This window comes from Miscanthus floridulus, chromosome 16 (genome assembly GCF_019320115.1).
Source record: "Miscanthus floridulus cultivar M001 chromosome 16, ASM1932011v1, whole genome shotgun sequence".
Taxonomy (NCBI): Eukaryota; Viridiplantae; Streptophyta; class Magnoliopsida; order Poales; family Poaceae; genus Miscanthus; species Miscanthus floridulus.
In genome coordinates, this window is record NC_089595.1 from 105,889,019 (window position 1) to 105,896,871 (window position 7,853).

A 7,853-nucleotide genomic window follows, 5' to 3' on the forward strand; every position below is an offset into this window, starting at 1 on the left:
GCGCAAAAATTTTTGGAAATTAAACAGGACCTAAACGGGGCCTTAATCCAAACAGACTGTGCACTTGATTTGGCAACAATGGTTCAATTGTCGGCAAAAAACAAGTGATGACTTGCCTGGCCTGGGCACGATCACACCACATTCAGTCATTCACACACACCACTACGTCTACACCTGACACACCGCACGGCCGAATTGCGGCCGTTGAATCGAATCGCCGATTAGAATACTGGCACGTTCCTCCACGGTTTGACGGCAGACGCCGGAACACAACAGACAGTAGCTACTCCTACAGCTACACGCAGCCTAGGTTTGACCTCCACCACCTCTCCGTCCTCTGAAACAGCGCGGGCGCGACACCCGAGGCGGCAAAAGGGCCCGCATGTTACCTGCCCACTGTGGCCTGTGGGTGTGGACCGTGGACTGCCATGCCCATACTACTCCTCCTCCACACCCAGAAAAAGGCCGCGGGGAGACGACGCGCACACGTCGCCGCCCGTCCGCCGATGGGTCACGAGCGCGCGCGCACGTCGTCGCGCCCTCGCGTGTACAGTAGGCCGTCGTCGGCCCCGGCCGGATTCGTGCCGTGCGCTTGTCGGTCTCCTTGCCGCCCACTGCGCCGCGTCAACGTGCGACCGCCGGGCCCGAATCGGATCGTGCACGATCCTACTCCTCCGAGGGCCATCGCCATCGCGCTTCCGATCCATCTCCGCCGGCCGCCATTAATGGCCGTCACGTATGGCGCATGCATGCAGGACGCGCGCGCGCGTCGTGCCCATCCACGCTAGGCGTTCGTTCCATTGAATGCGCGAGCGCGTGGGGACGGGAACGGGTACGGCGTCGCATGATCCTGGGGCGCCATAAATCCACCTCCGGATCCATCGAAATCCAGCACGCGCTCCGGTACCACCCCATTAAACTCGCCGCTGGCCCCACAAGGAGGAGGAGTACTGTGCCACCGCTCTCAACAGCGGTCATCCTGTACCATTCGTCCAACCAAACCCGCATTGCATTGCAGTGAAGTTTTAATTTCAAATTATCCCAACCCAACATGCTACAGTACACACTTCTGATATTCTTGTCAGGCCTTTTGATTCTTTTTTTTTTCAATATACGCAGTGGCATTTTCCAATTGGAGCCGTGGCTGGCCACACTGCTGTCTTATCGGTGGTCTCGTTTCGTATGGATACACATGCACAGTTGCACACACATGCCATTACGCCACGGTAGTAGTACAAAACACACGCTCGGCACTCGGCAGCTCGGTCTCTTCCCACGAGATTACCCAAAAATCGCCCGTTTGGAGCCAGGGCACCACTCCAAATCCGGCAATAATCCAGACAGGCTGTTTGTCTCAACCACCGTCCGTTCCGTGACTTGCGTCCGATCAAAAAATCCCAGCTGGCGCGGGTGAAATATCCGCCGCGGAAACCGCTGCAATTTCCACGAAGGATGCAGTAATAAAAACAAAAAGGAGATTAAAGAGAGCTTTGGAAGCTCCGGAAAAAAAAGAGAGAAAAAGCTTGCCTGGCCATTCTTGCTGCTGCTCCGGCCTCCAGGGCTGGTGGCTTGCTGCGGGCGGGCACGCCGGCCGTGGCAGCGCAAGGCAATGACGAAACTACCCTCGTCGGTCCCCCGGGTGGCGTGGGCGCCGGAAAGGGGTAGTTTCGTCTGTGACTGCTGGCTGACTGGCTGATTGGCTGGTGGGTCGTGCTGGTGCCGCAGCAACAGCAGGGCGACAACAGCTAGCGCTCGCTGTGGTTCGCAGAAACAACTGCGCGAGCCTCCCGACCGGGTCCCACCGGACCCGCCCCGCCAGCTGCTCGCGCTTGACGTGGCCTGCTGCCGGATAGTAGCCGGAAAAACACAAATTCATCTGCCGTGCTGACGTGGCCTCGTTCGTCAGGAGAAATTCTGACAAAAAAAATACTATTCTAGATGAAAAAGAAGCGGATAAAGTTAGGTTTAAAGACATACGAACGGACATCTACCCATTAGCCGTCTATTGTTTTTTTCGTTTTCTGTTGGTCCGCTACCGCAGAGACTTGGCATTTCAGTACAGTAAATAAAATGCTTAGGCCCCTACGATATTTAGCTGCTCGCCGAATAAATTTTTGCTGAGGACCTGTTTGATCGTTATATAGTACAGTAAGTCTGTCTAACAATTTCAAACTGTTTGTCTAGCAAGTAAGTAGACTTTGCTAATAAATCAACTCACATATATAACCTCATGCTTGAATAGACTATATGTCTAATTTTGGCCAATTTTTAGTTGGAATTGCTATCCAAACAATCCCTTAGCTAGTTTCTCTTAGCTAACATAGTTATTTGTTACCCGGGTGTGTGTGGTTTTTTAAATAGTAATATTATCCCGCTACTACAACTGCGCTGTTGCAACAAGTTTCCTTATTTGTACATTTTCGTTTAATTATAAATAAAAAAGTTAATTAAGCCGGACGCAAAGGGCTGGGAGTAGTATGCAAGTGCAAGGCAAGGAACAGGCACGGCGCACGGAGGCCCTCCACCTGGCTCCCACGAGCCTCGCCAGTCGCCCAGTCACCTCGGCATGTGCCGCGCGGGACCCACCACCCTCCGACCCCTCCACCTCTTAAAATTCGGTCCCCCGTCGCCCGTCCCCCGTCCCCCGTCCCCGTCCCGTCCACCACTCCCAAGTCCCACCCCCCACGCATTCCAATTCCCAATTCCCAATTTCCAAATTCCAGCTCTGCTAGCTCAGACACAGGTGGGAGGGGGGAGCCAACGAGTCGGGCGAGCAGAGCCACGCCAAAGCGTCGGCGTCCTCCGCCTCCTCCTTGTTTCCTTCGCCGCGCGCGCGCTTTATGTACAGGAGACCCGCGTGACCGGGCTCGCTGCCTGCCAGCAGCACGCAAGCGCCGAGGGCGGAGCTCGCGAGAGAGACCGGCCGGCGGCGATGGAGTGGCTGGATGAGTACGAGAAGCTGGTGATCCGGATGAACACGCCCCGGGTCGTCTTCGACAATGCCGTCTGCCCCACGGCCACGCTGGTGCAGGTGAGCTGCCGTCGCCGACCGTTCCCCCCGTCCGTCTGCTCCTCCGGCTCTTGGTGGCTGACTTTGGGGGGTTTCTGTCCCATGGTGCTGCAGGTGGACAGCGCCAGGAAGAGAGGGTTGCTGCTGGAGGCCGTGCAGGTGCTCGCCGACCTCGACCTCTCCGTCAACAAGGCCTACATCTCCTCCGACGGCCGCTGGTTCATGGACGTCTTTCACGTCACCGACCGCCTCGGCCGGAAGATCACCGACGACAGCGTCATCTACATCCAGCAGGTAGAGCGGCCTTTCCCCGTCCCGTCCCCCGCCCTCACCCTCCGGAAATAAATGAGCGGCTTTTCGCTGACGACGCGGGTCTTCCCATCGGTCTGCAGTCTCTGGGGACGTGGAACGAGCCGGCGCGGCCGGCACCGCTCGAGGGGCTGACGGCGCTGGAGCTCACGGGGGCCGACCGCACGGGGCTCCTCTCCGAGGTGTTCGCCGTGTTGGCCGACATGCAGTGCAGCGTGGTGGACGCCCGCTCGTGGACGCACCGCGGCCGCCTCGCGTGCGTCGCCTTCCTCCGCGGGAGGAGCTGGCCGCGGGCGGCGGACACCGACCGGGTGACGCGCAATCCTCGCCCGCCTCGGCCACCTCCTCCGCGGCGACCGGGGAGGCCCCGGGCGCCGTGGCTGCCGTGCCCGCCGCGGGCGTCGCGCACGCCGACCGCCGCTCCACCAGCGAATGGCCGCGGACCTCGACCGCACGACCTCGTTCCCGGAATTGTCCCCGGCCGTGTCCGTGCAGAGCTGGGCCGAGCGCGGGTACTCCGTCGTCAACCGTGCTGTGCCGTGACCGGCCCAAGCTGCTGTTCGACGTGGTGGTTGCACGCTCCACGACATGGACTACGTCGTGTTCCACGGCACCGTCGACACCGCGGGCGACCGGGCGCGCCAGGAGTTCTACATCCGCCGCGCTGACGGGAGCCCCATCCGGTCCGAGGCCGAGAGGGAGAGGCTCAGCCAATGCCTCCAAGCCGCCATAGAACGGAGATCGCTAGAGGTATTGAATTCTATCAATTACTCGATGGTGATTCGATGTTAATGTCGGCATCAAAACCACAATCTTTTCTGTAAGCAAAAAACATTTTCCAAGAAACTAACGCGTTTAGTCTCTGAATCTCTATTCAGGGTGTGAGACTGGAGCTGTGCACGCCGGACCGGCCGGGGCTGCTGTCCGAGGTGACACGGACCTTCCGCGAGAACGGGCTGCTCGTCGCGCAGGCGGAGGTGTCGACGAAGGGGGACCTGGCCTCGAACGTGTTCTACGTGACCGACGCGGCTGGCAAGGCGGCGGATCAGAGCGCTATTGACGCCGTCAGGGAGAGGGTTGGCGCGGACTGCCTCGTCGTGAGGGAGGAGCCGCGGCCGCCGCAGGTGTTCTCAAAGGACGGGCCGGGCCACCGCGACCACGGCGTTGGCGGCGGCCTTGGGCTGGTCTACCTCGGCAACCTCGTGAAGCGGAACCTGTACAATCTCGGACTCATCAAGTCCTGCTCGTGATCGTGAGGAGGAATGCTCGGATCGAAGAACACACGGACGGTTCAACCTTAATGTGCGTGGAGGGGAGACACGGCATTGCTGTACTGCTACATACAAGTTTGAGAAACCGGCACCGACGACGCCATGGGCGGACGGACAGTGGGAGCTGAAGCAGGGTGTAGTTTGGGTCAGGCTGGCATGATGTTGGGAACCAGCACCGACGCCATGGATGGACGGACGCCGCTCTCAGTCTTTCTTGTCTGTCCTTGTTCTGACTGACTGTTGAGAGTGACTGATGCTTTCCTGCTCAAATGTGTTGGATGCATCCATCATGCCCAAATGTGGGCTGGCTAATCTTAGTACTAATAGCTTTTTCGTTTTTAGGATCTGAGGAAAATGTGTGGGTGATGCTTTGTGCTGGTACTATGGATTTTGCTGTGCCCTAGGACAGATGTGGGTCATCTTGCTTTATCCCAGATGTGGCTAATGTTGCTTTATCATTTTTAGGATGTGGAAAGAGAGGGAGGGGAGGGCGGTGGATTTGGTTGATTTGTGGTAGTAGCTTGCAGGGAAAGATGATTGGGTTTGGACCAGGGGGGAGGGGGGAGGGGGGAGGGGGGGAGAGCGAGTAATTTCAAAGGCCTGTGTGTGTAGGCTCTAGAGAGGGGGGCAGCAGCCAGCAGCTAGGCCTCCTTTGTCTCATTTCCTCTTGTGGAATGTCTGACAGTCTGAGGCTGTAATGCAAGTGACTGCAATAAAGCTGTGGTTCTGCTAGTAGTACTTGTTGTAAGGCCCCGTTCAGTTGTCAAAAAATTTTGCATAGTAATAGTAACTGTCACATCAAATCTTGCGGCACATGCATGCAGTACTAATGTAGACGAAAAAAAACTAATTACACAGTTGGTTGAGAAATCGCGAGACGAAACTTTTGAACCTAATTAGTCCATAATTAGATACTAATTACCAAATACAAACGAAATGCTACAGTGGGCTAAAATCCAAAATTTTTTGGAACTAAACGCACCCTAAAGTGGGGCACTCTACTCTGAGAGAAAATTCCGCCACTAAAAATTTATATCACTTCCTTATTTGCATCAAAATTTCCAAAATTTTCTCGCTGCCATCAAATAAATTTTCAAAATTCCCTCTCTGCCATCAAAAAAATTTAATCTTTCCCTGGTTCCACTTCTGTTAGGTTATAGTCGCTGACAGCTGGACCCCACCATTTACCTATGTAACGAACCCGTCCCCTTAGCCGAGCGCTCGCTCGCCGAGCCCGACGCTTTTCCTCCCCAGCAACGCCTCTCTCTCTCCACCGCCCGGCCATGGCGGAGGAGCAGCTCACCCACGTGCCTCCTTGCTGGCCTGTCGCCCCGGCCGGTCCCGCCGCGCGCTAGTCGTCCGTGGCCGCGCCCTCTCGCCTCGACTCGTGCCGCCGCCCAGGCCGGTCCCGCCCCGCGCTCGCCGCGCCCATCGCCGACCCCGCGGCGGCCGTGCCCCCGCCTGGTTGCGAGCCCACCGGTCGGCCCTCGCCTCGCCTGGCCGGGAGCCCTCCGGCTGCGCCCCGTGCCCGCGCGCGCTCTGACCGGCCCTGCGCCGGCTGTGCCTCGACGTTGTTGGTGGCAGCGTCCGACGGGATGACGGCGGCGGCACCCCGTGGGCATGACGGTCGGCCGAAGGAGGAGAACGGGGAGGAGGTGGCCTTGCGTCGACGGGGAGGAGCCCCTGGAGGGTCGTGGCTGCGCGATGAGGAGGAGATCCAGCGGATGGGCCGCCTCAACAACTCAGCGCTCGAGGAGCGGGTGACGAGTCTCTATGTCGAGGCGCAGGTGTGGCGCGACCTGGCGCAGTCCAACGAGGCTGTGGCCAACGCGCTCCGCGGTGAGCTGCAGCAGGCGCTCGATTGCCCAGCAGGTGAACTCGAAGGCACCGCTGGCGCTCGCACCGACAGCACCGACGACGACGAGTCGTGCTTGCTGTGGGTACAACGACGTCACTGCTGGTCCGGAGCAGCACACGCGGGGGAGCCACGGGTAGGAGGCAGGGGACAATCGTCGCTGTCGGCGTACGGGAGGAGCGTGCGCGGTGTGCGACGAGGGCAGCGGCCAAGGTGCTGCACTGCTACTTGCTACCGTGCCGCCCACCTTTGCGTGTGCGCTGCAACGGGCGTGGGTGCTCGGGCGTTTTTTTCCGATGAGATTTCGTGGGGGGATGTGTGTGTGCGGCCGATTCGACAGGCGTCTGTAGAGTCCACGATCAGAGGGCTATTCGCTATTGGATGAACCAAACCCTAGGACACGTTCTAGATAGAGAGGACCTGGACGCAGAGAGGATGAACAAGGGCTTGTCGAACCTGACACCGTAGAGGGGGTTCAGAGGATGCCATCACGTTTGTCGGTAATAGTCTGCGCACGGGCAGCGACGGTCGGTGAAGAGGGCGATGAAGACGTCGACGTCGATGGAGCGGGCGGCGCGGCTGGTGGCTTCCCGTCACTGGTTGTGCCCCTCTCTGATCGGATTAGGGTTTAGGTGTCGATGGGGAGCTCGGCTCAGACGAACCTCGTGACTTGAGCCGCCGGCCCCCACCTCTATTTATTCCGCAATGTGACAGAGGCCCTCCAGCCCATAGTGGGTTGGGCGTCCCGATCAGGACGTGGATCAAAGGCTCAACTGGGTCGTTGGGCCCCAGTTTGGGGATTAGAGATCAATCTAACAATCTTTCCCTTGATCTCCTACCATCTTTCAATTCCATATCATTTACTTTTGTTCATTCCATTACAGATTAGCGCATAGAGCATGTTTCATCATCACAGTCAATTGTCGATAGATTTAACAACTATAACACACCACTCTGTTCTAAAATAGATACTTAACTTTGGGCCTTCTTTTGTCCTAGAATTATAGGCTTTCCCTTAAACCCATGCCGGCTACAAGTTCTCCTGAAACACGTTGGGTGGTAAGCCTATTGTAAGCGGATCCGCGAGCATCTTTCGGTACTTACATGCCCAAGACTTATGACATGATCCCTGGACTTTATCTTTCACAACATAATACTTTATGTCAATGTGTTTGGCAGCACCACTTGACTTATTGTTGTGAGCATACTGTACTGCCGGATTATTATCGCAGTATAACTTAGTGGTCCTATAGATGTCATCAACACCTTTAAACCGGGTATGAACTTCTTTAGCCAGTTCACCTGCCTCGTTGCATCATAACACGCTACAAACTCAGCATACATTATGGACGATGTAGTGACGGTTTGATTTGAGCTTTTTCATGAAATAGCTCCCCTGCGAGAGTGA

At 57.3% G+C, this 7,853-nt stretch overlaps 1 pseudogene; it reads left to right on the top strand.

The window, feature by feature from the left end:
- The first annotated feature begins 2,792 nt into the window (after positions 1 to 2,792).
- LOC136511784 (ACT domain-containing protein ACR8-like) lies at positions 2,793 to 4,887 on the top strand (annotated as a pseudogene).
- The last annotated feature ends 2,966 nt before the right edge of the window (positions 4,888 to 7,853 follow it).